Source organism: Sylvia atricapilla, chromosome 1 (assembly GCF_009819655.1).
Source record: "Sylvia atricapilla isolate bSylAtr1 chromosome 1, bSylAtr1.pri, whole genome shotgun sequence".
NCBI lineage: Eukaryota > Metazoa > Chordata > Aves > Passeriformes > Sylviidae > Sylvia > Sylvia atricapilla.
Genome location: NC_089140.1, coordinates 102,168,348 through 102,194,110, shown reverse-complemented (window position 1 = coordinate 102,194,110; position 25,763 = coordinate 102,168,348). Strand labels below are relative to the sequence as shown.

Here is a 25,763-nt window from a genome sequence, read left to right as displayed (position 1 = left end):
GAAACACTTCCAGAACTGGAGGCAGAGAATTTATTGTTCCTGCTGGATCCCAGAATAACTACTGCTTTGTGTCATCATTTTATAATCCTTGTCTGTCAATAAACATAACTGTAGCTAGCAATAAAAATGATTCAGGCTCAGTCAGGCAACGCTACCCTGGTAAAACAAATTTATGAGCCAGTTAATATTTTTAATCCTGTTACAGAGATGACCTCAAAACCCAGACCATTTATTTAAGCCTCTCTCCCCTAAAGGAGCACATGTGGATGTCAGATAAATGAAACCTGCTTTTGAATCATGTTGATCTTGGGCTGAGGTTGGGCAACAAGAGGGAGAAAGGGTGGAACTGTAGACATCTGTCTGCAAAAACAAACCAGCCCCATTAGTGTCTGTCTCCTGTCCAGTACAGAGTTGGTCAAACACTCATGCAGGCTCAAATGAAGCCATCCATCTGATAACACAAAATTCAGTATGCCGTATTTTTCCCTTCCTCACATCAGTTACATGCCAGTGATTATTCCAGTTCTACCATTGATCCAAGATGACTTTTCACAACAGGGAGTCATTCTATTTACGCTGCTTCAGAAGTGTTTGAGATGTTATTTGATCTACAGCATCCATTAGATGCACAGAATACATTTCCTTCTCTATTGTTTCATCTTATTAAGAAGATATGGCAATGACACTGTCTGCTAATTGCTATCCAACTAGTGCTTTGTGCCTTGTTAATTTTGACTAAGACTCTTCCTTCATAGCACAGTGTAGATATTGCTAATAGGAGAAAGACAGGTAATTAATTGGTGTCTTGAGTGTTACAAATGAAAAATTCACTGATAATCAGTTTTTCTTTGATGGAAGGGTCAGCTCTTGTCACTAGTTGCTACACTGTCCTTTCTCTCTATGCTGCAAAGTACAGTATTTTACACTTTCAATGCCTACCAGAAGAATATATGCTGCTGCCCACAACTTATAGTAAGTTATTATGAGGAATGATCACTTTTTAAACCTTGGCCAGGTATTCTCCAGCGAGTGAAAGCCAGGGAGAGCCCTAGGTCAGAGTGTATTTCTGCACTGATTGTCTGAGTCTCCTGGAAAGTCTGCAACACACCAAGGCAAGACACATGGTCTTAACAACACAGTTACAGCTTATAGGCACCAAATATAAATTAAGAGTGGCTACAAAGATATGTTCTTGTTCGGGGAAGCCAGATGAGTCAGTCTGGCAATAGAAGTTCTGCTTCTAGTTCTCATCTGTCATATAAGAGAAGAATTTTTGATGGCTCCAGACAGTGATCCTTTGAGTCCTGAAAGAAAATAACTGAAAGTGCAAAGAAAAGTTTTCTTTCACCCAAGCTACTTACAAAATCTCTTTGTTCTTGGACTTAGACCCAAATCCACATCTTCTGCACTGCCTCATCAAAAATACAGGTTGATGTTTCACTTCTTACGTCTTGTGTATACCAATCCTCTACTGCACCCACAGACATGCATCTCAGGCAAAACAAATGATGATCCTAATAGAGTGAGAGCTAATTGTTGAGATAAGTTGAGAGAAACAGCAATCAAATATCCTAAAACAGGATAACAGAAGCTTTCTGGTCATGAGCAAATATATTTACTTACCTGGTCTTACAGAAAAGATGGATTGAGTGTAAGTTATCTTCCTGCAAGATGGTGGTTTGTAGAGAATTGGTGTTCTGCAGCTGCCACTAAATGCAGAACTGAATATGCAGCATCTCTGAAGTAATGCCAAGATTTTAGATATATATGCTTGAATTAAAGACAAATTTGGTAACCATGCGGAATGCTATACATCATATCCAATGTCTCTCTGTTCACTACAAAGGTTTACTTGTGAAAAAATGTTCTGGTTTCACTGTTCATTTTATTCAAATTTCTGTATGTGAAGAACAGTCTTCAGACAAATAATCATTTAAGCACAGCAGCTGAAAACAAACGCTAGGAAGACTATACCATCAATTAATTTTTTAGACATTGGAATGGCTCTCTGGATAACAATCAGAAGTTGCCAGACAAGAAAAATCGAGCAGTAAGGTGAGTGGAACAAAAAGGCCCACTAAATTCAGTACAGTCTGATGACAGTCAAATTGTAGAAACAGCTTCCTGCAGGACGGCAAGAAGGCTACGTGTGAGCTTAATCATGTGTAATGATATGGATGAGCACAGCTCAGAGCAGCACCCTTGCACTTTTCATTCTGCCTAATGTGACAGTGCTCCAGCACACAGAAGCTGATGAGTGCCAACTTCTCAACCACTGTCTGAACTTACAGATATTATCAATTTAAAAAAACCACCTCCATCAGAAAATATTTTACCTACATTGTCATAATAACACCTACGATTAGAGAGGGAGAAAAAGAAACCCTTAAATTTTTATCTCTTCTTCTCTCCTGGTTTGGTTTTTTGTGCATTTGAAAGCAAACTGTACATTGCCTGTTTCAATGTTTGCTCAGTCTAGCCACTGTTATTCTTGGGGCTAAGGGAGGGGCTAGGGAAAGAGAGAGACAAAAGAATCACATAGAAAAAAAAAAAAAAAAAAAAAAAAAAGGAATAGGATAATATGATTTTAAAATCTGGAAAAAGGTATTAACACAGGCTTTTGTGGATGCATCTAGAGAAGGATAGGCAAAGTGTTTCAACTGACTGGGTTTTGAGCTTGGAGAAAGAAAGGGCTGGGTCAATATTCTCCCTGCAGGGAAGGCAGAGAGAGCAGGGGAGGAAAGCAGGTGAGAATCCCCTTCCCTCCTGTGGCTGCCATTCTGTGCCTTTGTAGAGCTGTGCATGTGCTACACACAGCCTGGGCAAAATGCTGATGTACTTCTCTTACAAGTCTGTCTGTGAAACAGCAAACAGTCTCCCAATCAGTTCCCTTCCTCTCTGTGTCTCAGTGCAATTGTCAAGTGTGAAAATTATAGACATTGCATGTGCTTAAGGAATTGCTAACTCACCCTTCTGATTTCCTCCTTCCTTTCTTTTCACCAGGTGGACAGTCTTCATTTTTCACATTCAGTTTCACTCCTTGTTTTTGCCTTTCAAATCTAGCAGTGACGCAGGAAGAAAAAATAAAGACGTCAATAGGTATAAAGGATATCTCATTAGTTTTGATTTATTATTTTTTCCCTTCCCCTGCACAGAAAACTGTAGATTTAATTTGAGGAGAACCTAACTGGTAAACTGCAACTGAGCAGGAATTCAGCTGGAGAAAAAAATGCAATGGTACATGAGCAGTTTTTATAAGCTTACTTAAATCCCTTATACACGAGCTCTTTCTTTTCCTCTCCTACACAATGTGTGTCACATTGGCTCTTGTAATTCTGACTACCCTAAAAGGCCACCTTGAAATTCATTTCCCAAAATATCATTTCCAAAACATGTTTTCAAAACTTTATTTATTATTAGAGAGGGGAGCTGAAAATTTAACCTTTGATCTAGACTAAATAACTTTTCACTGGTTCACCCTGAACTGTCATTTCCATTGAATGGACTAAAAGAGGCAGAACATCCGAGAAGCAAAAACCTGTTTTCTGAAAATGCTATGGTTCTGCCAGTGTCTCACAGACAAGCCGGAACTAGTCTATAGCAAGCTGCTTTGAAAAATAATATTTGTATTATTGCAATATTTCTTCTTTGAAAATAGGTAATTTTAATTATATATATATATATATATATGTGATGGAGGAGGCAGCCATTCCCCCAACTCCTTTGCCAAAATGTGTAGGAACTTTTAGCCATTGCTATATCCAGGCAGGGATGATTCCTGATACCTGTTTAGTACTTGAAATGGCTGAATGGGTTTTCTACTCACCATCAGAGGGAACTGAACCCACGGTCTGCTAGTAATCCCCATTTCTTTTGCAAGGGATTTGGTTGTTTTCAGAACTCAGGTGCTGAGGCAAATTTTTGTTTCCTTAAAACTAAATACTTGTTCTGATTTCCAAGTGACTAGATAGGTGGCACAGCCCAGGGAAACCGGAATGGGAGGGCAGGAGGGACAGGGAATGGCTGCTGTATCTAAAATTGACACTGATATATCAGCTTCTTGGGATTGAGGCCTGGATTGCCCTACATCTCTGTAAAGTTCTTAGCACATTTTGGGTCCTGTGAGCTGTTGCATGTATAATGACCTTGGCTCTCACATAACAAACAGCCGAGAGCTCAGGCCAGTCAATATTTAACCTGGGCTGTGAGGGAAAAGGAGGTGGAGCTCCAAGCACCATCCATCTGAGTTCCCAAGCTGCGAGATAAAGCTCTCAGCCATCAGGCAGATGTTCACATTATATTCATGGCTGCTGCATTCTGTTCCATCAGCACTGGAATGGTCAACAATGAGAATTCCCTAAAACTTTGACTTTGGCTCCTTTACTTCAGTGTTCTCTGAGGACCCAGGTCAACATCAAATTCTTGTTCATGACAAGAGCGTGGCAGAAGTGTGACAAAAGGGGAATGCACCACTTTGTACCAGGGCAACTCAGGATAGGTTGAGCCACTGTTCATCTCACATGCACTTCAGGTAATGGAAGAAGCCATTCAGGAAAAACACTATTTGGGAAATATTCATGGAAAAAGAATAAATTTAAGTTCAAAATAGTAATCCGTATTCCGGGCTTTTACAGTGCTAATGTAAACCCATAGGAAAAGGATATGATGCTATAGAGAATTTATGAGCAACTGGAAACAATGTGAGATGTTGCAATAATGCTAGCAGTAACAATCTGTGTCTTTGCAGGGTTCAGTGCAAAAAGATCACAGAAAAATAATGTTACACAGTTTAACAATCAATGATCTTTAGAATGTAGTGCTACTGAATGAGGTTTTTCTGAGAGGATTCTATCTGTGATGGCAGAAAAGAAGGGAGAGAGAAATTCTCTGCATTAGTTTTATGTTTGCAAAGCAGTTTCCATTTCCCAAGGAAAATGCCATTGGAGGGAAAAAAAGTAACTTTTATTTACCATTTTGTAACTATTAAATACAGATGCACCATAATACAAATTCCTTTATTTCTAATTAAAAATGTATGAGTGTTATAAATATGTTAAGCTCCTTTGTTGCTATGGGTCAGCACAGACTAAAAAAATGTATTGCTAAACAGGCTGTAGTCAATATTGATTTTTGTACTTCCAAAATTTTTAGCCAATGATTACATATTTGTGAATATGCATTTTGAAATTTACTTCTGCTAGCAAACAGTGTTTCTACAAATATTATTTAGCTCCTCTTTTGGGAGAAAATCCAGATAAGCAGAGCCATGTAAAGAAGGTTTGGGAGCACTTGTTGGGGCAGTTTGTATGGGAGGAGAAGTCGGATTGCAAAGGCAGTTCTGAGTACCATTTAAAAGCAAAATGTCTCTAGAGAGACTTAATTTGTTTTTTTTTTCTCCTATAGTGAGAAAGCTTTTTAATGAAGGAAATGTCCTTTAAATTCAATGCTAAGTGATGTTAAACTGAAGTGTGCATTATGGCACCAATCTAAAAGACTAACAGGTGTTTAATTTCTGTTGAATGATAAAGCACAAGGTTTTTTGAGACTATTTGTGTTAAAGGCTGCTTGTTTACAGCTGGGATCCTTAAGGAAAAAAAACTTTAACCTTGACAGAACAATAGAATTCGAAAAAGAAGGGACTGGCTGAACAACTCCATTTCCTTTCAAGGGCCCAGTGCAGCAGTGCAAGACATCATCCGGTGTGACACACAGAGGCTTTAACAATAGCACATGTGGAAAACAGTTTAATTTTTTCAAAATAGTGATGATTTTTTGGAAAAATTAATGTTCAAACCTAACTTCCTTCAGCCTTCTTACTCCCTGCTCCTCATCATCCTGGTACACTTATATAAGATCTTCATATTATACCTGAAGATTCAGCATTTTTAAAATAAATCAGCAATACGATGTGTCAATGGGAACCTGAAGAATTGGAGGTGAGGTTAGACATTTTGTTTAATTTTAAATAATTCTGTTTAATGGTACAAACTAGCTGACGAAATTAAAACTCTTGTGTGTGCCCTTTCCTGGCAATCAAGTTTTGCAGAACAAACAGAATAGAAACAGTAGAAGAACAGCGTCTTCTCTCTCTCACCACCACCTCAGTCACTATATAAGCTCAGCTGGCTTGTTTATAACACTCCAAAGTTAATTTTGTATGTGGTTATAGTTTAGTGACAGAAAGTCCACCTATACTCTTGTTATTGGCTGGGTTGTTTTTTTCCAGTAGCTTAACGTGAGTCTGCAATACTGCAGTAAAAAGCCAAAGTTACAGATAATTTCCTTGGGTCATATCCATTGCATGGTGTTTTTAGGACTACAGAAGCCATGTAAGGGCTCAGTTTTGTTTTTCATGGTTATATAAACTGCTGCTGAAAACTATGTTTAGTGAGGAAAGCAAGACTGTGCCTGAGGGCATGAGGAGGATATCCTACTTCCACTGACCATTCCTGGATGACAAAGAAAACAGGATTTGACTGAAATGGCACAGCTACTAACAACAGCAATACAAACACCTATAATAGCAGTATAATTAACATGGTAAAGCCATGTTTTGGTACCATTATGAGTCAAGGGACTGGTTTCCTGCAATGACTGTACCTCTTTTAGATTGTGTAGTGAAGCTAAAAAGGTTCCTTTGCAATTTGTGACCTCTGCGACTTTTCTAAACAAGGGCATAGGATGCTTCAGAGGCAGCAAGTTTGGAGTTGCTGTATGCTAATTGACTCATTAGCTTTCACAAAAACAATGACCACTACTAACATCTATTTTACATGGCCTTCTTCATATTGAATTCTTCCCCTGTCCTGACTGGTTACTTTGTCCAGTGTATGTCAGTCTCTTTACTCCCCAATTATTTCTCCAATTCCCACTTTGTGCTGAGCATGGACTAGATTTCTATACAACTCTTTAGTCTGCTCTCTCCAGGTTCTCCATGTCTTCCTGGGAGACGTGTTTGTTCTGGGTCACCTTTTGCTTCCTGTGCCTCTGCAGCTTCTGTTCTATCTAGAAATATCACCAGAGTGACAGTGGTTAAGGGCAACACCCAGAAATTCTTGATGCCAGAATTATGAAAATCTCCTCTTGACGGTATTTTTCCGTTATTTGCTATACAAAGTGCTGAAGCAATAACTCAAGGAATGTTAGCTTCTTTATTTTTCCTTGCATCATCCCCAGTTTCAGCTGATCATTGATTTCTTCTGAGCCAGGATTCAAATATATTGGACTCTGTCCCTTCTGTCTCCTGGAGATTTTTTGACTGCCACCTGACCATGGCCCCCATAGCTTTAATCTGTTTTCACTCCAAATTCTTCTTCTAAAATGTAAAATGATGGTCTCTAGCCAGCATGTTGCCTTTTACTTTTCCTGTGGTCCAGACCTCAGTTGAAGATTTAACAAAAGAAAAAAGCTCTTTTTCAAGCCAAATAAAGGAATAAAATCTAAAAGTTTTTCCAGATGAGAATGTTGGACATTTAACAGGCAGCTCATATGCTCTTTGGCAACTGAAATCTAGCACAAGCTTTGCTCACGTAACACAAAATAAGAATTTTTTTATATAAACTATTTCTGGAGCTTCCAATTGTTGCCTTTTTCTTTTAATACCTCTTATTTTATAAAATCTATGTGAAAAGATCAAAGTATGTGAAACTTTGCATCTGTGGAGGCAGACTTCCTGGGTTGTCTTCTCCAGTTCTGTGTCAGGAGTGCTGGGTGGCAACAGCTGCTGCTACTTCAGTGAAAGTTACTCTGTGCAGCTCCCTCTTGCACACAGGTAATCAGTCTCTCAAGGGTACGCAGCACTGTCCTGAGTTTTCCCATCCCTGTGGAAGACCCCTCCTTGCAAGGACTGACAAGCCCAGTGGAATGTCTCAGTCTTGTAGGTGATGTGTATACCTGAAGAACTGTGCCTTTCTTTGAACACTAACAGCAGAGCCCCCATTTCAGCAAAGCACTCTGATCAAACTCTGCTGTGCTCAGTGGAATCTGCTATTTAAAATCCAGTGGAAGTGGGGGCATTGAAAGCTGATTATACTCATGCTTACTGCACTGTGAGCTTTTGCTTGCTGTTGAAATGACTTTACAAAGAGAAACTCAAATGAGGGATGGATTGGGGGAGAGGATAAACTCTTTCCCTCCCACTTTCCAAATGAAAGGCCTGCTGCAATGTAGTTATATACCATATTATGCTAAGCTTTTTCACAATACAAAGTACTATTCAAACACAATGTGTGATTACTACAATTTCCCCTCTTTGCTTCACAGATATTTTATCTGTAAGCATCTCTTAATTTGCTGTTTGTGATACTCAGTGCTGGACAGGATTTTACTATGCCATTCACATTCCCTGCAGAATTTCCTTTTGCTGTACAGTTCTCACCAGTGCAGCATGTGCACATATCTATGCTGGGACAACCCAAACCCAGACTGGGCTGCTCTCAGCCTGCTGGGGAAGATGGTTCTGGATGTACTGCTGGAAGAGATGATTCAGAAGGATTCATGACACTAAACCACCACTGTCCAAATATATGAAACTCATTTGGAATGTGTGACACTTCAAACTGATCCAGCTGGAAAGTGATTTTAAACAGAAGATGGTGAATCTTTTATTTCTAAGATATTTTTGAGAGAGAATAGATGTTCTCCTCCCAAACCAAAGACTTCTTTCCTCCCTCCTTAATTCTAAGAACATCTTACTTGGCATATGCTTTTGTAAGCCACTGGTGCAAAACTAAGTTTAGCTCATGAAAACAAAATCACAATAATTACTTTAAGACCTAGTTTCACATAGCAAAGCATATGCAATAGGTTGTTTTATTTTTCTTGTTCTGTGCGTTTTACTTTTAACTAGTTTTAATACACGAAAAATATAATTTCTGTGGAGTGTTGTTTTGTATGGATTTTGGCATCCACTTATGGAGTCTTAGCATCAGCAGTATTAATGCACTGAATCTTATCAAGAATTTCTTTCACTGTTCCAAGTGCAGCTAGAGTACTGAGGTCCCAAATACAGATATTTCCTGTGAAGATTAGGGTGATCTTTAATTAAGCTGAGGAAAAGGCTGCCAGCTGCTGCTCAAAGCCTAATATCGTAATGGCAGGTGGTGAAGAAAGTGGATGCACAGGTAGCTTTTGAAAGTGGTGGTGAGACAGAAGGATGAAGAGGTAGGGGATGTGGAGATGAGCTGAAGGGAGGGAGGAATTTTGAGGCACCAGGGTGAACTATAAGAAACCAAACAAGGAACACAGAAAAAAATTGAAGCCACACAGTGAAAGGAGATCTCTTACGAAGAAAGCATAGAAGGTGTGGCATGCACATTTTAGCCAAGTTATGGACCTTGTTGTTGCCTGTGCTTTTATTGTAAGGATAGATACCAAAGAAAAAAGAAAGGTTCTTAAACTAAAGGACTGAACTTGCCTAAGAGGAAGAAACTTAACCATGGATAAAATCAGGGTGCAAACTGGATTTCTGTTTCTAAGAAGCTTTCCTAAAAATTAGGCTCTGTGGGATCTCTTAGCTAAAGCAGCGAGCTTTGTTGAAGGTGGTACTCAATAACTCCACGAAAGCAATCATAAGACATGAATCTTCCCAGGCCTCTATTTCTACAGTATATCAAATATGAACACACATAGGTAGGTGTTGAACTAGATGAAACATGAAATGAGCAATATGAAAGTTTACATGACCTTCAGTGGAAACTGTGATAGCACCACTATAGCAGTAAATGCTCACTTCATTTGTGTTGGGGGAATTTGTTTCTTGGTAACATTTATTGTCATGGTGTATTTCACCTAAGACATTTTCAATAAGAAACAAAATGTTCTATAAGCAGAATGGCTTTAATATAGCATTGCTCCTTGAAACTGAAATACTTTAGGAAAGATTGTTTCTATAGTAATGAGTTGCAAGAGAAAAAATGACCTGAGAATGTTGGGGGAAGAGGAAGCAAAAGGCAGGAGCTGCTTGCTGTTGGCTTTCCTAGTCAAATTCAATGAACTACTGAGTGGTGTTGACATGGAAATTAATGGAGCAAATATTGTTCTTTAGAAGATACGTTCATAAATATGAGAAACTCACTGCACGTGGAAGTCTCTGGTCTCTACATGTGCCAGAGATTGGCTCTTTTACATTTCAGTGCACAAATGAGAGACACTTCCCAGGCTTTTGGAAACAATTCCAGATTTTTGGCAACTTCATCATTAGAACAGCGCAGCACGTTGGAGCAAACAAAAATTAATTCAAATCACTAAGATTTCATTAGTACTGTGGTACCTCACCTTTCTGCTCTTTATTTTTGTTCTCTTCCTTCTTGGATTCATTCTTCGAACATTACTTCTTTCATTCATAAGATACTAATTTTCATTGTCTTGGAGACTAGCAGATGCTGTCTCACTTTCCACTCCAGTTCTGCCTCCTTGTTCTTGTACAGCTTACATAAAACTGATGCCATTTGAGGTTTGCCTTTTTTCCTGTTTTCTGTATTCTTCACATGTATATTTGTACCTCTGTCACCTGTTGTATTAGTAGCTAGTTTTCCCAGTAGTTTTCCAGGGCCTTTCCCTAAGCAGAAAAACAAAACAATTTCCAGAGCTCCAAGCCCTGGGAAGTACAAGGCCCATATCCTATCTTGGTTCTTCCTGGGAACCAAGGCTGAGAACAACACTTATAAAAGTCCTGCACTGATTTCACATGCATTGCTAACCTTTCCCTAACTTGGACAGCATATGAAACACATGTAAAAAGTTTATGGCAAGTAAAATAATTTAAAAATAAAAATCAACTAAGAATCAGCCGTTAAAAAAAAAAAAAAAAAAAAGACAGCTTAGGGTAGTCACGCTAAAATAAATGTAGTTTTAAAAACAGGTACATTTTGTACTCATCGAGGGACATGGTAAAATAAATACTCTTCAAAGTGTTCATCAGTTTCTTTCAGTAAATCTTCCCAGTGCTTTCAAGTTTTTCTCTCTCCTCCATAGATAAGTAGAAATGTATCTCTAATGCCTTGTCTTTGTGAACAGAAAATAATACATCTTAGATAGCTAGACCTTTCAAATATCATGAATAAGCACTTAAAAGTGTCTCACCAGCTTAGAATAAAGAAAAGTAACTTAGATCATAAATGGATCCATTTCAGAAATTGCAGTGATTAACACCATAGTAAATCTTAGGAAAAACATCCATGAAAAAGATTCTGCCACCTTTTTGCAGGCTTAATAATAACTTACTTTGAAAAAGAAATCCCCACTGGAATTTAGTGAAGGAAGATACTTAGCAGACAGTTTAAGTGTGTCAAAGCCTGATCCAATGGTAGCAGAAGTTTTGAGATGCTATTTTTGGCTATCTTAAATATTCACTCAGTTTGGAAGAGAACAATTTAATAAGCATGAGTCATTGTGGATTTGTGAGAGGTAAATCATCTCAGACAAATCATAGTATTTAATGAAATAACTGTTGGTATAGACAGAGCCAGCAGACTTAACATATTTGGATTTTCACAAACCTGTAGTTAACTTTAGACATGATGGATTATTGTGTCATGATCTTTTCAAATTCAGGACAAGTAATGAAGTAAAACAAAATAAAATAGCTAAGAAACATCAGGGAGGTGGAAAGCAAATGGCTGAGATTACAAAGGCTTTAGCATTTTCACAAAAGCAGCGACCCAGAGGCATCTCAACTGAGATCAATGACTTTTAATACCAGCTTACATAATATTTAAAAACTGATGGCTGCTCATGGAGGTTCATTAGATTTTTGCCAGTGGCTTTAGGTTGTGTTCTGATCTCATAATCAATTTATAAAGCATATGAAATTACATCTTATCTGTTTCAGGAGGATCTTGCAGGCATGGCCAAACCAGAAACACAACAGAATGAGATGAAAAGAAATTTAATATTAAAAATTATGCCTTTAAAAAGAAATGAGGCATTTGAAGTAATATTCATGCCATTCAAATGACATTTGATTTGTTAACATGATTGAGACAAAGGATTCAAGTTTGACAGAACAGCAAGTATTTCCAGGCATACATGTACACAAGAGCAGCTGCAACAGCCAAGAGGATTTGCTTTAGTCATCCATATGTGTTCTGTCACTTTTCAGTGCTGTTACCTGTGCTTGAGGGCATAAAGACAATTCCTTTCTGAACTGTGAACCAATTGCTGGTGATGGAAAAGGCCCTTTGGAAGAAAACTAATTTACAACTTAAGTCTGAATATTTCTAAGACCTCCAGCAAGAGATCCACACTGTATATTTTTAGCTGCAGGTGACCTGAATCACTGTCTGGTGATATCTCTAATATAGAAAGGCTTGACTGCTCTACTCAACATGCCCTGTACTGCATGGAGTAGATGGTAAGAACACCTCTTTACACCATTCTGTGCTGATTAGTAGGAAAATTAAGGTTCTTAAACTGATATGAAAAGTGTAGCATATATTCAACAAATAAAATTCAACTTGATTGTAGAGATTTTTGGACAGATAAAGACTTGAGATAGTTTCTATAAATTCAGAAGAAAGGAATGTAGAAAAGACTTCTATGACATTATAGTGTTTTAGGAGTGCTGATGTACTGAAATCAGGAAATTTCACCATGCTTTGAAAGACGTGGTTATTAAATGTAGTGTATTAAAAGTGTACTGATCAATTGACCATCTTGCAAATTTAATCATTGACTTACTTTGCTTTGATTAATTTGATTAGGGAAGTAATAAAATTATTTGCATTTAAAAATCAAGTACTTGGATTTTTTTTTTCCTTTCCTTTTTTTTTTCCTTTTTTTTTTTCTTTTCCTTTTTTTCCACTCAACCTGTTTTTAACAATGAGAGTGTAAAACACTGGAACAGTTGCCCAGAGAGATGGTAATGTCCCATCCCTGGAAACATTCAAGATCAGGTTAGATGGGGTTCTGAGCAACTTGATTTAGATGAAGATGCCCCTCTCCACGGCAGGGGAGCTGGACTAGATAACCTTTAAAGGTTCCTTCCAACTCATACTAGTCAACAATTCTACGATTTTTTTTTTCTTTTAGTGGGTAGAAATTTGCCTCAGCTTGAAAAGTCACTCATCTTTTAAAACGTGGTGATAGTGTATCATACACATAAGGCCTATAGTGTCACCCTTCATTGCAAACATTTACATTAGTTTAGGTACCACTGGCATTACATTAGCAAATATTTTGCACTTTTTTTAAGATTAAATACTGTTCCGCACAGCTCCACACAGACTTCTTCCACACAGCTCCCATGAACTGTCTGCACACAAAATTGGATACCAGTTAAGATGGCAGGATTGCGGGTGGCAAATTGGGCCTACAACCCCCAAAACATATTTAATACATATAACTCTGCTTACCAGGATAGAACAACAGGCAGAGCCCTGCATTTTTAAGTGTGCTATTTCATTTTAGTTCAAGATCTATAAAAATGTGTCTATCAAACACAGTCTGTGTGATATTTCACAGCAAATGTCGATAAACATCAACTCACAGGAATTTCCCTCAAAATCTTGCCTCCAGGAATCCCACAGTTAGTGCAGGGTGAAAGTGAGGCTTCATGGACAAGATGACTGTATGCCTGAAGGTCAGCAAACTAGCACTTGGATCAATTAATAGCAGGGTCATTGACTACAAACACTCTCTCCTCTGCTGCAGATTCTGGGAACAGACTCCACCATCAGAAGCAGGAATCTGAGCTGCAGTCCTGGTCACTGGGAGAGGCAGCATTTTTCCTACAGCTTTGCTGGGGCACTGAAGTTCCAGAGAGCAGCGTGCACATCAAGTCGCAGAGCAAACAGTCAGGATTGCCAGATGCAGACTCCTTCTGCCATCAATGGGCAACAGTTGTGATGCCTGTTAGCTATCTGCAGGATTTATTAGTTATCTGCAGGGTTTATTAGCTATCTGTAGGGCTTGTTAGCTTAGCTGTTTGGTTTGATTTTATTTTTTTTTTAGACAGGACGCAAACAAGCTCTGTTCACACCCCAAGGCCTGGGTCCTACTTCAAATCACAGTCCATGCAATTGTACCTGATACTGTTCTGAGACTGCCCACGATGCCTGCTGATTTTCCATCTCTGAAGAGTGAATATTTGGGAATGAGAGAACTTAAATCTATAGACGCCAGAAAGGTATAAATTGCTCTATTTGTGTAAGTAGAGGAAGTAGCTATAAAACTAAGCAATAAACACCAGAGATAAGCAATACTGAATATGAATTTTCTACTAATTTTTGTCAGTGTTTTAAAATTGGAAAATAAGTCATTCAAGAAACCTTCTACTACCACACTACCTCCTTTTGCTTTCTGCATTAATTTTTTCAAACTTACATTAGGAAACAGCTAATCATAATTTCTCACTGGTGTTTTTTTCTCTAAGGAAAACCTCCACTGTTTGCAGCAGTTAGCACTGAATTCTTCTAGTCCTCTGGAGATTTGCAGTCATTTCCCCAGTAAAACCTTTTGCTGTCAATATTGCCCCTTGGTTCTTTACAAAACTGTGCCTAGAATGTTTCTGTTTGTTTATAGTGAAGATTTGATTATCTTGTAATTTCCTAACATAGCCTTCTCTTAGGAATAAATCTAGGTTATATTGGCTCTATTTCTTATGATTTTGTGGATAATATCTCCCCTACAGTCTAGGAAAATAAAGCAAAACACAATTCATCTTTTTCTTGCAATTCTGTGAAATATTTTAGTGACTTTAATCTAATTTCTTACATATTTTTCAATCTTTTACTTGTATTTTAATGATCTCTTTTCTGAAATTAGTATCAGCAGTATGTAAATTGTGATAAAGAAAAGACAGATACTGGACTTATTTCAATTATCTTTGAGCCCAGCCAGTGATATTTTTTTACTCATTATTGCTGCATAATCCTGTATTTGCTATAGAATTTGTTGGTGAAAAGAGATGAGAAAATTTGTAGCAACCACTTCAGACAAATCCTCAAGCTATTTAAGGAAAGGTATAGTATGAGATACAAACAAATGAAAAGAAAATTAATTCATATATCTGTAGAAACAAAAACATATTACTGCTTCAATTCTAATATATTCCTTGGCACATCCAGTGCCTTTTCCCATATTTATATATAAAAAATGTTGCTAAGATGGTTTCCTTAAAAGAATAACAGAACTACTCCTTTATTTTTAGAAATATCTACATTCAGATAAAAAAATCCACTAATCTAACTTCAGTGCTGATTGAAATGCAGCCCTGCTCCCTCTCCTTTGAACATAAAGCACGCTCATTATGGTGTAACCAGTTTTCAAATAGCTTTATCTTATAAAATATTTTGAATGAAATGAAGTAGTTTTTATTCAGAAAAACATTTCACTATCTGATTATAGATCCTGCTGCTTCAGGGGACAAATTAAGAGGTGCACTTCTCCACTACAGCTCCACTGTAGAGACTAGGCAGCATTTTGTGTATTACTATTCCATGGGCAAGCCACTCGACTGAGCGCTACATTGCCATTTCTGTGTTTTAAAAAAAGTTTTCTGTCTAGTCCTCCTAAATTATGAAAATAATGTGATCTTGTCAGTTTAGTCGCTGCCCTTGTGAAAATTTGTGCTGGCATTTATACTGCTCATTAGGTACAAATCACCTGATGGGGTGTACACCTACATCTACAGGCAGCTGGTGAGCCCAGGTCTCCATGTAACAGCCCACAGGGAGCCAGGAGCCTTTTTGCAACCCCAAAGGGAACTCAAGTTTAATTCCACAAGTTAGACCAGACATTTAGATCAGTGAACAAGGCATTAGTGGCACCAGGGCAAGGGGAAGAGGCCTCAAGCATTTACGGGTATCTCTTGGTGATGCAGTCCTTGTTGCGTGGCCATGTGCGAGTGTGTAGTGGCTGAGGTCAATCACTGTCTTTCTGAATATTGGTACTGTCACACTTGCATCATGGCAAGACTCAAGTAGCCTAGGCAGAAACAGAAATGTTGTCCTTTCCACTTCTCACCTAGATGAGGTGACAGTCAGCATGTTCCCTAGATGCTACAGATCCTGTCTGAATCTGCCCTGGGAACCGTATCTAACTAAAGCCATGATCTCTGCTCAGACCACTGCAGAGTCCAGCTTTCAGTATCATCTACTGGTTTAAGAGCTGACAAAGTGAGCTAAACACATCAGCAGTACTAATAGTCAGGATCACTCCTGTTCATTTTTTGCTCCACGACTCCAGAGGACAATGTGACTTTAAGAGAATAAATTTGTGCAATCAAGACTGATTACAATGTTTGAAATAATCTATTTAAAACTTCCTTCCTCATACACACCAAAAGCTAGAATACATTTGCTTACACAAATCTGTTACATCAGAGAAATTGTATTTGTTTGATGGGTACCGAATATTATCTTTTCTCATTCAGTATCTTAGTGAAATAAACTAGATGAAAATGCATGGGTTTTTCCCTCTCTCTTTTTTCTTTAAAGCCAAGCCATTTTAAAATTGGAATAAATTCTTGGTAACTTGGACCTTAGAAACAGTTGTGTCTAATAAACTGTTATGACCTTGAAAAAAGTTCAGTGAAACCACAAGGAGTCAGACTATTCATTCTCTTTCAGTTCCCAGAAAAACACCATCCAAATATCGCTGCACTAAATAAATTAAAGAAATAAATATTGAACAGAAGGCAAAATTTCAACTAGCCAAAAGTTAAGCATAGAGCTTACCCCATGCAAATAAGTACCAACTATTGTTTATTGAACCTGAATCAAATAAGGACTTCTCTTGTATGTCTCATGCCAAGAATAAAATAGGATTCTCTCTGCCACAGGGTCCCATTGGCAAAGTCCCATTGAAATGCTTTTGTTCACAAAAAAACGGATAGTCTGGTTCAAACTCTGAATACATGATGAAAAGAAGCTCTCCAGAAAAAAAATAAAAAGAATATACAGAGAACTGACATTAAGCTTAACTTCTCTTAAATAAGCACTAGAATGAAATGCTCGTAATTAAGGAAGGAGACCAGTGGTTACATGTGATAAATTATTTGGCAGTTGTTATTTGCTTTAAAACATATTCCCTTAAGGGGGTATTTATTATTCCTGAAAGCTTATCTGGGAACAAGGGGAGACTTGAGTAAGAAGCTGGATGCAGCAAATGAAACAACATGTAAATGATTTACTATGTAAAATTTGTGTACAATTTTAAATATGCACAGTTACATCAATTTTGCAGAGCGATTTCTCTGTGCAATTTTTTTTTAACTTTTACTTTTCAGTCATGACTAAATAACTTTTAACTTCACCATTTCCATTTTTTAAAGCAGACTGCCAATACATCGAGAGGATGATTTTTTCATAATTATTAAAAGATTAAAAAATTAGAATATTTTTTTGGGTACCTGGTACTGGAATTTGGCATGCTTCAGAACTGACTCAGCAAAGACACATGTAGCAGTCCAGTTAACTCACATTCAGCTGCCAAAATGGTCCACCTATTGTGCAGATAGCTGGCACCCATAACTCACCAGAAGCATGTATATGTAACTAAAAATATTATTCTACAATTTGTAGTTACATTGACATAAAAAGCATATCAAAGCTTGCCTTTTTTTATTGATATTGTAAAGAACATTTGCAGAACTTGGGAATGCAAAACATCTAAACTTCTGAGTAACTTCTTAGCAGACATAGCCCTACATTTATCTCCTTCCTTGTAACAATCCTGTAATTTTTGAGAAAATGTGTCACAGTGAGTGCTAAGTCTTAATCATTCAAAGGGAAATTATTTACTTGTTACTGCTTAATAACACCGAGGCTCAAACTAACCATTTCACTGCCTTCTTGACTGACAGCAGCCTTACTTGCACTCCTATGATGGCTGGAGCAGAAGCCAGCTAAGCCAGTAGCTGGCTGAAGCAGCTACAGTAATCCCAAGATTTTATAAGGAGAACAAAGAAGGATGTAACTCCATCCTCTGTACTAAAAATAGTTAGCTAAAAAAAAAATATTTCTCCAGTGTTGCACTCCATTCAAGACATGGCATGGTTTTAATAGCCAAGTAAAACCCAAACAGCTTTAAAATTATTTTACCATATCTGGGAATGCAGATGCTGCCTTAGTTCTCCTCTGAAACACATTAGTGACACCAACTTCCAAGCAGGCTCTCGCAGGCTCTTAGCAGCCTATGATTTCCTTCTTCATGTTTGCTTACCACAGAATGGTGGTAACACAGGTCACTGAATATGCTTGCTTCTGTATGTCTTCGAAATTTGATTAAGTACTGGCTGTATATTTTGGAGGACAAGACAGCCTACATCTTGTTTCTACAAAAGGCATTTATTTCTTTACTGAATAACATTTTTACCATATTCCCTCACCTCAAAATAAGATTTAGTAACACAGCTGAACTCACATTTTCTGGGTCTATTAAGGCTTGTTTTCTACTTGTTACAAAACAAATATAAACTCCTATAAATCTGAATTTGAAATGTGTGAGTCATTTTGAACATTATCTTATTGACTGAAGTAAAAAGAATAATTTTCTATTCCCCTTCTTGAAGAACAGTAAGTGTTTATGATCTTTAAAATACAACAGTGTAGCCAAACAGTGTAGCCTGGTTTTACAAATAAAGAAGCTAGTGGGAAGAATCAAACACCAAAACAGCTTTTATTAAAATGGAAGAAATATTGTTTTTTGAGGAAAACGAATGAATTGTTAAAATGTCTACTTCCAGGTTTTATAAAATAAAAGAAAAATCTCTAAATCTCCATGGTAAAATTGTTTGTAAAAAAGAGAAAGAAAAAAATAAAAGGATCATTTGATAGCAAGTGGTTAGGGTACCTTCTTAACCTGCAGATAATTTGAGTTCCAGTTCTTTCTCCACAAAATGTCTAGAGATGAAATACTGATAAAAACAGGAACTGCAAATGTGAGAATTCCCTTTTTTTCTGGCTCACTTTAGTTGTTTCTCTAGATGACTGTATACAGCTTTCTTTGAAGTCCCTTGAGAGGTTGTGTTTAAATCCAAAAATTAGACTTGGCTCTGAGGGCAAGTTAACATTCTGTGTCCCTTTTGCTTGTCTTCTCTTCATGTTATATTTTTTAAAAAGTAAAAGAGCAAACCAATAGCCATAAGGTCCATGAAAGTTCTTTGGGTGCAAGCTTATTGAATGCAGCTATCTAAATGCCATATTGTATGCCATTTGAGCATTGTCTTATAGATTTTCCTCTCAGCAGCAGAAAAAGAAGGACACCTGCTAATTAGTTTTCCAACAGCTGAAATAACTCAACCTGTGTCTTTCTTGGTTAAACTGGATTCTCCCCCACCTGCAGTGATATACTTATTTTTCCCAAATATAAATAAAAAGGGGTGTGCATCGAGTCAGATGTTATGACTACACTGTATGTAAGAATATAGCAAGCATACAGACTAATCTCAACAGAAATGTAGAAAACCACCAGAATTTCAGACGTCTCAGTGTTCAGGACAATAGTTGGCTTCTCTGTGGTTTTCCCTTAGATCCAAAGCACGACCAACTTGCTGTGAAATGGGTAGTAACATACACACTGTATACTAACAGAATGTGACTATCTCACTAGCCTTAGGTGACCTTTTAAACTCCCGCCTTGCATGTGTGTTCAGAAGAGGTACAGAGGAGATGAATCTCAAGGAGTGTTAAAAATGTCAGCATGTCAGTGTGGCCTTCTGGCACTTGGGTTCTAAGCCAGATGGACTTGAACTCATTTAGGAAATGGTGGGATGCTATTAGAAACCTTTTTCTTAAAGAATCAGAGCTACAAGAAGTGAAGAGGGAGAAAAAAGAGAAGACATGGTAAGGAGGAAAAGAAAGCTAATGAAAATGCAAAGCTGAAATAACCTTAAATCTAACAGCCTTAAAGGAAGTTAATATAACCTTACAGGAAGCAGCCTTTTGGACAAAAAGAAGGAAACTGGTGTTTCTGGTTATGTCTAAACTGCTAGTCTCATGAGGACATGTACTGTCATGTGAGTCCCAGTCATAAATATTCGCTGGGTTCTGTTCACTTTTCTAATCAAAATAAAGAAAGTTTGTATAGACAGAAAGGGCATTATATTGCACCACGGTTTGCTGCTGAGGGACTACGAGGCCAGAGCACATCATGACCTCACTGTTTAGCAAGTTTAGTCCTATTATAAATTATACACACTTGGAGAGATGAAATGTATTGTACATTTACATGTACAAGGTATTATTTGCATGGTGGCAGTAGACAGCAAGATATTCCCCCACCCCCACTATCAAAAAGTGATGTACTGCAACAGTACCCAAGATAATAAAAGAAAAAATAGATCCAAAGAATGTTGATCTTGATTGAACTGGAAAACAGGCCTCAAAATGTAAAATCTTATTATCCTTATCATGAAGACTGGTTCAATGCTGTGAGTCATCATGACTCTAGAGCAATTCTTTTAACATTTCTGACAATGGTGTTTTCTCTCTGAAAGAGTAGAAGAGGAGAAAATAAACTATTTTTAGTTTCTGACCTGAGAACATTTGAGACAAAGAAAAGGTGTATCTCATAGAGGCTCTTCTGTGGTTTGTTCCCAGAAAGGCCTCAGTTGGAGGGGTCAGTCTCCTCTTAGCATGGCAGTGGTTCCCCTGCCTGACGACATTCCTACAGGAATGTATGAAGCTCCTTTCAAGCGCTAGCATTCCACTTCAAGAGGATAAAGACAGATCTCTTCATCTAAGGATGGAGCTGAAAGTTTCATCTGTGATCTTCAGGACTTCCCAAAACATAACTTTTAATAAACTTAGCCAATAGAAAACCATTTGTATAATGATAGTTTAAATAAAACACCAAGATTCCAATCGTAAATATGCTAAACTCAAAAAGGCTGAATCCTAACTCTTGCCCTGCTCCTAACAAAACCCAGCCAGTTCTGATCAGAGAATGATTCCTTGGTTCCTCTCTTAATACGTAATTTTGAGGAAGGGGAAGGAACCACATTGCTGAAACCACACCAGAAAACCAAGGTGGCACTTGGAGGCAGACGTGGATGCAAGGGCTGCAGCAGATAAGAAACCTTGGTGGAATGCTACGGTCAAACAGGTACACAAAACTCTAAGAAATAGTCCAAGTATTTTGGCCCTGTGGGCCCTGACAAACAAAACAGGCAAAATACATATCCACCCTCAGGAAAGAGCAAAGGAGCCATCAGTTTCACAAGCGCTTCTTTCCCACTGGCAGAGGAAAGCATGTGAGATGCTGCCAGCCTGGCCCTAGGGGTGAGTATTGCTGCTTGAGTTCTGGCTCCCTTAGCAATCTGTTCCCCAACATCGCATCCTGCCTGGTGTAAAAACAGTGAGCTCCCTGCAGTGTACCACTGTTGAGAAATATTTAAGCTGTGATACACAACGAGCTTGTTCCACCAATCGAACTGAAACAGACGTTTGGCCCAAAGAGCTAGAGGCTAGATGGCCATTTAAAGAAAAGTATGCATAATTAAATTCTGTCTCATTTTATGCCTTATCCTCCCTCTCCCCTTTTATCTCCAGCTACCATTAACAGGCTCCTTTTCATTCTCCCCTTCTTATCCTTTTTCCTTCTTTCCCTTTCATCCTTGTTTATGTCTTTTTCATTTTCCCCTACTTTAATTTTTTTTCCAAATCCTTTTGATCATCTGCCTCCTCAGCTCCCCAGTTCTTTACCCAGCTGTGTTCATGGGTTTTTCCGTTTTATATCAGCCTCTCCCTCTCTTCTTTCTTACTACATTCCTACTTCTTCAAATGAATTAAACCTTATTCCAGCAAGCCCAGGACCCGTTTTTGGCATTGTCTGGAACAAATGTTAGTCAGTCTTCCCTAATGAGCAGATTTGGATGGAAACAAAGCATATGGCTAGAAGGAACAATGTGAAAATGGGGTGATAAAATCAGTGGTATGAAAATGAATTTAATTACATTATTCTTATCATTGTATCATCCAAATGCTCATTTGCTTTGACAATGATTTTGGTTCAGCATGTGTGACATTTTAGCCATATAGTTAATGTGTAGCATTGTCTCTCATTTGTTATTAAAAAGCAGTGAAAGGTTTATCTAAATGAAATCAGATCTTTATTCGAACAGCAGGAATATAATCTTCAGAGCAAATGATTTTGACAAGAGTGTCTTGTGCAGGTCATGTATACAAATATCTGGTCTAATTATTCCCACATAAATATCCTTTCTTTCTCTAGCTGTACATAAACACATACACCTAGCAAGACAGACAGGAATATGGGGTAAATTATCCAGTTACAAATTAACCTCATTATCCGTTAAACTGGTGTAAATAGAGTAATCTGATCACTTTCACATGCTTTCAGGCAAAGTGCCTCTGCTTTGAGACCTCTTATAGTTTCTCAAGGTCCTAGTTGGAAACTAACACCCTTCAACTAAAGATTTTTTTTTGTCTAGCAGTCTAGTATCCTTTTTTTCTAATTAAAGAAGTGATAGTCTTCAGTCTTCTTTACGGCAGCATCTGCACATTTCCAAGCCCTCCAGTCATGCACTGTGAGAGTGAATTGCAGATCAAATTTATACTTTATACCCTTCAAATTCCATGTGTCAGAAAAATCTGGAATTCAAGTTCAGAAAATAAATGCCTTTGAGTTTACTTTATGGAATTCTCTGAATTCCTCGGAAACCTACAGGTGCTTTGGCACACTTCTCCTGATATAAACTGATCACTCCTCTAAATCTGGGATTTTGTTAATTGGGATTTTTGAGGATTGTTTTTTCATTTGGGATTTTTTTTCTTTTAGTGTTTTTTGTGTTTTTTGTTTTTTTTTTTTTTTTTTTGCAACAGAGACTGGTAAGTCCCCTCTGTCTTTCCTGAGCCCTCCTTATGCAACAATGTCATACTAATTTCTGCACAGTACCACATTTACCTCTCTCTGTTCAGTGATAATGAAAACATCACCACTCACACCAATCTATCATTCTTCCACTTAAATCTGTCCAGAACTGGTCCTTGAGGATGAACCAGAAGTTCTGTGTCAAGTAAAATTGTTAATTAGAACTAGTAGTTCTTAATATTTGTATTTTTGCCCAGAGAGGCAGTAAATGCTTTATTCAAACAAATCAGCCACTGAGGATGACATAACACAAACTCAAAGAATACCCTCAGTATACAGTACAAAGTAGACCTCTTAAATTGCTAAAATTACTACTCACTTCATCGTACCATCTGAAAAAAACATTTTCTCATGATTTGAAGCATTTGAAAACATTCTAAATGTTTTCTACAATCACTCTACACATTAAAACTTCTCTTTTAATATTGGATCAGTCTTCTGCAAAATCTTTTATTTATGTATGAGTAATATCCATAACATTAATTACTTAGAGTTTTTAAATTAGTTTGCATTTTATAGACTGTAATTCATTATAAAACAAATACTACACATACATGACACATGAAAGCACTGACATTTCTTTTCACTCTGAACAGAATGAAAATAATGCCATGTGGCAGTGTTAGCTCTAGCCAGGTCTGGACAGAAGGCACTGGACACGATGCATCTCATTCAGACTCGGTTGTTCACTATATCTTATCCAAGTTACAGGTGTGAGCTCTGTCTAATAAGTCAAGAAAATGGCTACTTCCAGCTTGTTTCAAGGACTTCTAAACAATAAGCAAAACCAATTAAATCCCGACACCTAAGTTATTTTTATTTGTAACTCAATTAAAGATCACTCAATGTCCGCAATGCAGACTTTCACTAAGCAATTAGAAAAGATCACCCAAACCCGAGAAGAAGGAGGAAGAAGAAAGTGAAGAAGAAGGACTCAGGCAACACCCAAATCCCTCCATATTGTCCCTTATATATATATTACTATATCCTAAAACCCCAAACCTTAAATATTTCACCCTGTGACATTACATACTTCTTTACAACTACACACACACACTCCCAGTGCTATCACTCAGTTTTGGAAGCTGTTCCCACAGCCTCAGGTCCAAGGCAGTACCCTCCTGAGGGTCACTATCTGTCAAAGCAGAAAGCCTGATATTTTCAGCATTCAGGGGTCCAGCAATGCCGCTGATATATTTTCTGATTTCTCCCACCTGAAGAACCCAGTGAATTCAAAAACATGTCATCAATTGAGATCAGCAATCACATAACACATACATATATAATGAGAGCTTTCTGCATCTTCCATTGTGCCTTGTAGACTGCCCTCCTCCACTATTTCTCAAATGGGCTGGATAGACCATGAGGTATAAGCACACCATTCTTATTCCAAATGTCTTTTTTTGTGTTAGCTACTGGTAAGTTTCACCTTTCGGTGTCAGTCGCAATTGTTTTATCATTTTCTCAGTCTCCTTATTCTAGATCTCTGATTCTTCTAACCCTTCATGGCATCCCACTCCATTAGTGCTTCTGTTACATGCTGTTTTTTTTCTTAACTGCATCTTTCCTTTCTTTCTTTGCTACCCTTCCACTCCTTCCCTCCCCCTGACTTTTGTGTTTCTCCTAGACTATCTGCTTTGAAACTGAATCACAGAGAAGAATTAAGTAAAAAATGAAAAAAACCTGTTTTCAAAGGCATCAGGAGCAGCCAAGAAATCTTTGCTTCTCAGTAAAACTTAAACTGTTCAGTGACTAGGAGAGACATTTTCACATATGTTTATCTAAGACAGACACAGCTAATACAGCTGGTGTTCTGCTATTAGCGAAGAAAGTCTTGTGGCCAAGTGAGCTGCAACAGATTAAAGAAGCTGCAGCACATTTATGTCAAAATAGTATTTATAAAGGTTAAAATATAACTTATTAACTGAAGATTTAAGCATTGGTTTTGGAGAAAGTAACTATAAGTGGGCAAAAATACTGCCAAGTTATGAGAGTAGGAATTATATGTAATTCTTGGTTCTTTTTTTTTGTGATGTGCAGAGTGACAGCTTTCTCACTTAATCGTGCCAGGCACTATGAATGCTACAAATATGTGACATTGCTTAAATTACCTTCTTGTGCAATCACTATTTTTAATATTAGCAGAAATATTGACATGCCGTGGAAGTTTGACTGTAAAAGTCATTAATCTTTACAATTTCATTGCCTCCCAACTCCTGTGAGATTTCACTTCTAATTCAAATTTATTATTTTACTTCTGCTCTTAGTGACTGTTAGCAGAGCCAAACACACAAAGTTCAAAACTGGACCTAGAGAGAGGCATGAACAAAATAGGCTACTTCCTTTTGGCGTCTTTAACATCTACCTCTGTACTATCTTGTAAGAGCATCTTCAGATGCACCTTAAAGGCCAAATGCACTGTAAAGACCACCCATGCTGAATAACTTCACAACAATTTTCAGACTGTCAAATTTTCAAACAGGTGACAGAATATTGCAAAAGGTTTCCAGATCATCCCAGCTAACAGAGAACATAATTCACAGCAGGAATACTGCCCGCTCTGCATGGATCCAAGTCTCCCCAGACATCCTCCTTGGGCCCAGGCTTACACAAGCTGCCTTTGTATCATTACGCAAAGCCACCAGCTGTGTCAGTCCTACCAGGAAGATGCTTTTTGTCAAACTAGATGCCCATGGTTTGGGGAAAGGCCTCAGGACAGAGCCATGCCAGAGTGCGTGACTGACATATGCACTGACAGAGCCAGTGTGCATAACCAGACAGTCTATTGCACCATATTCACCTCTTGACATTGTACAAGCACTGCACGATTGCTATCTACTTCAGGCAGCTTCTTAGTCACCAAAATGTGGTAGCTCCAGTGAGTCATGATGGTGAACTCGCAGGGCTCAGGACTGCTTTGTGTGTTCTCC

At 37.9% G+C, this 25,763-nt stretch overlaps 1 protein-coding gene across 1 annotated transcript in view; it reads left to right on the top strand.

Annotated features, from left to right (window-relative positions):
• Window positions 1–19,623, top strand: part of LRRC30 (leucine rich repeat containing 30) — an 86,902-nt gene extending 67,279 nt beyond the window's left edge. Inside the window, exon 2 of the transcript XR_010744701.1 lies at window positions 19,611–19,623. The gene's annotated coding sequence lies outside the window, so the exon portion shown is untranslated. The remainder of the gene's footprint in view (window positions 1–19,610) is intronic.
• Window positions 19,624–25,763: the final 6,140 nt, after the last annotated feature.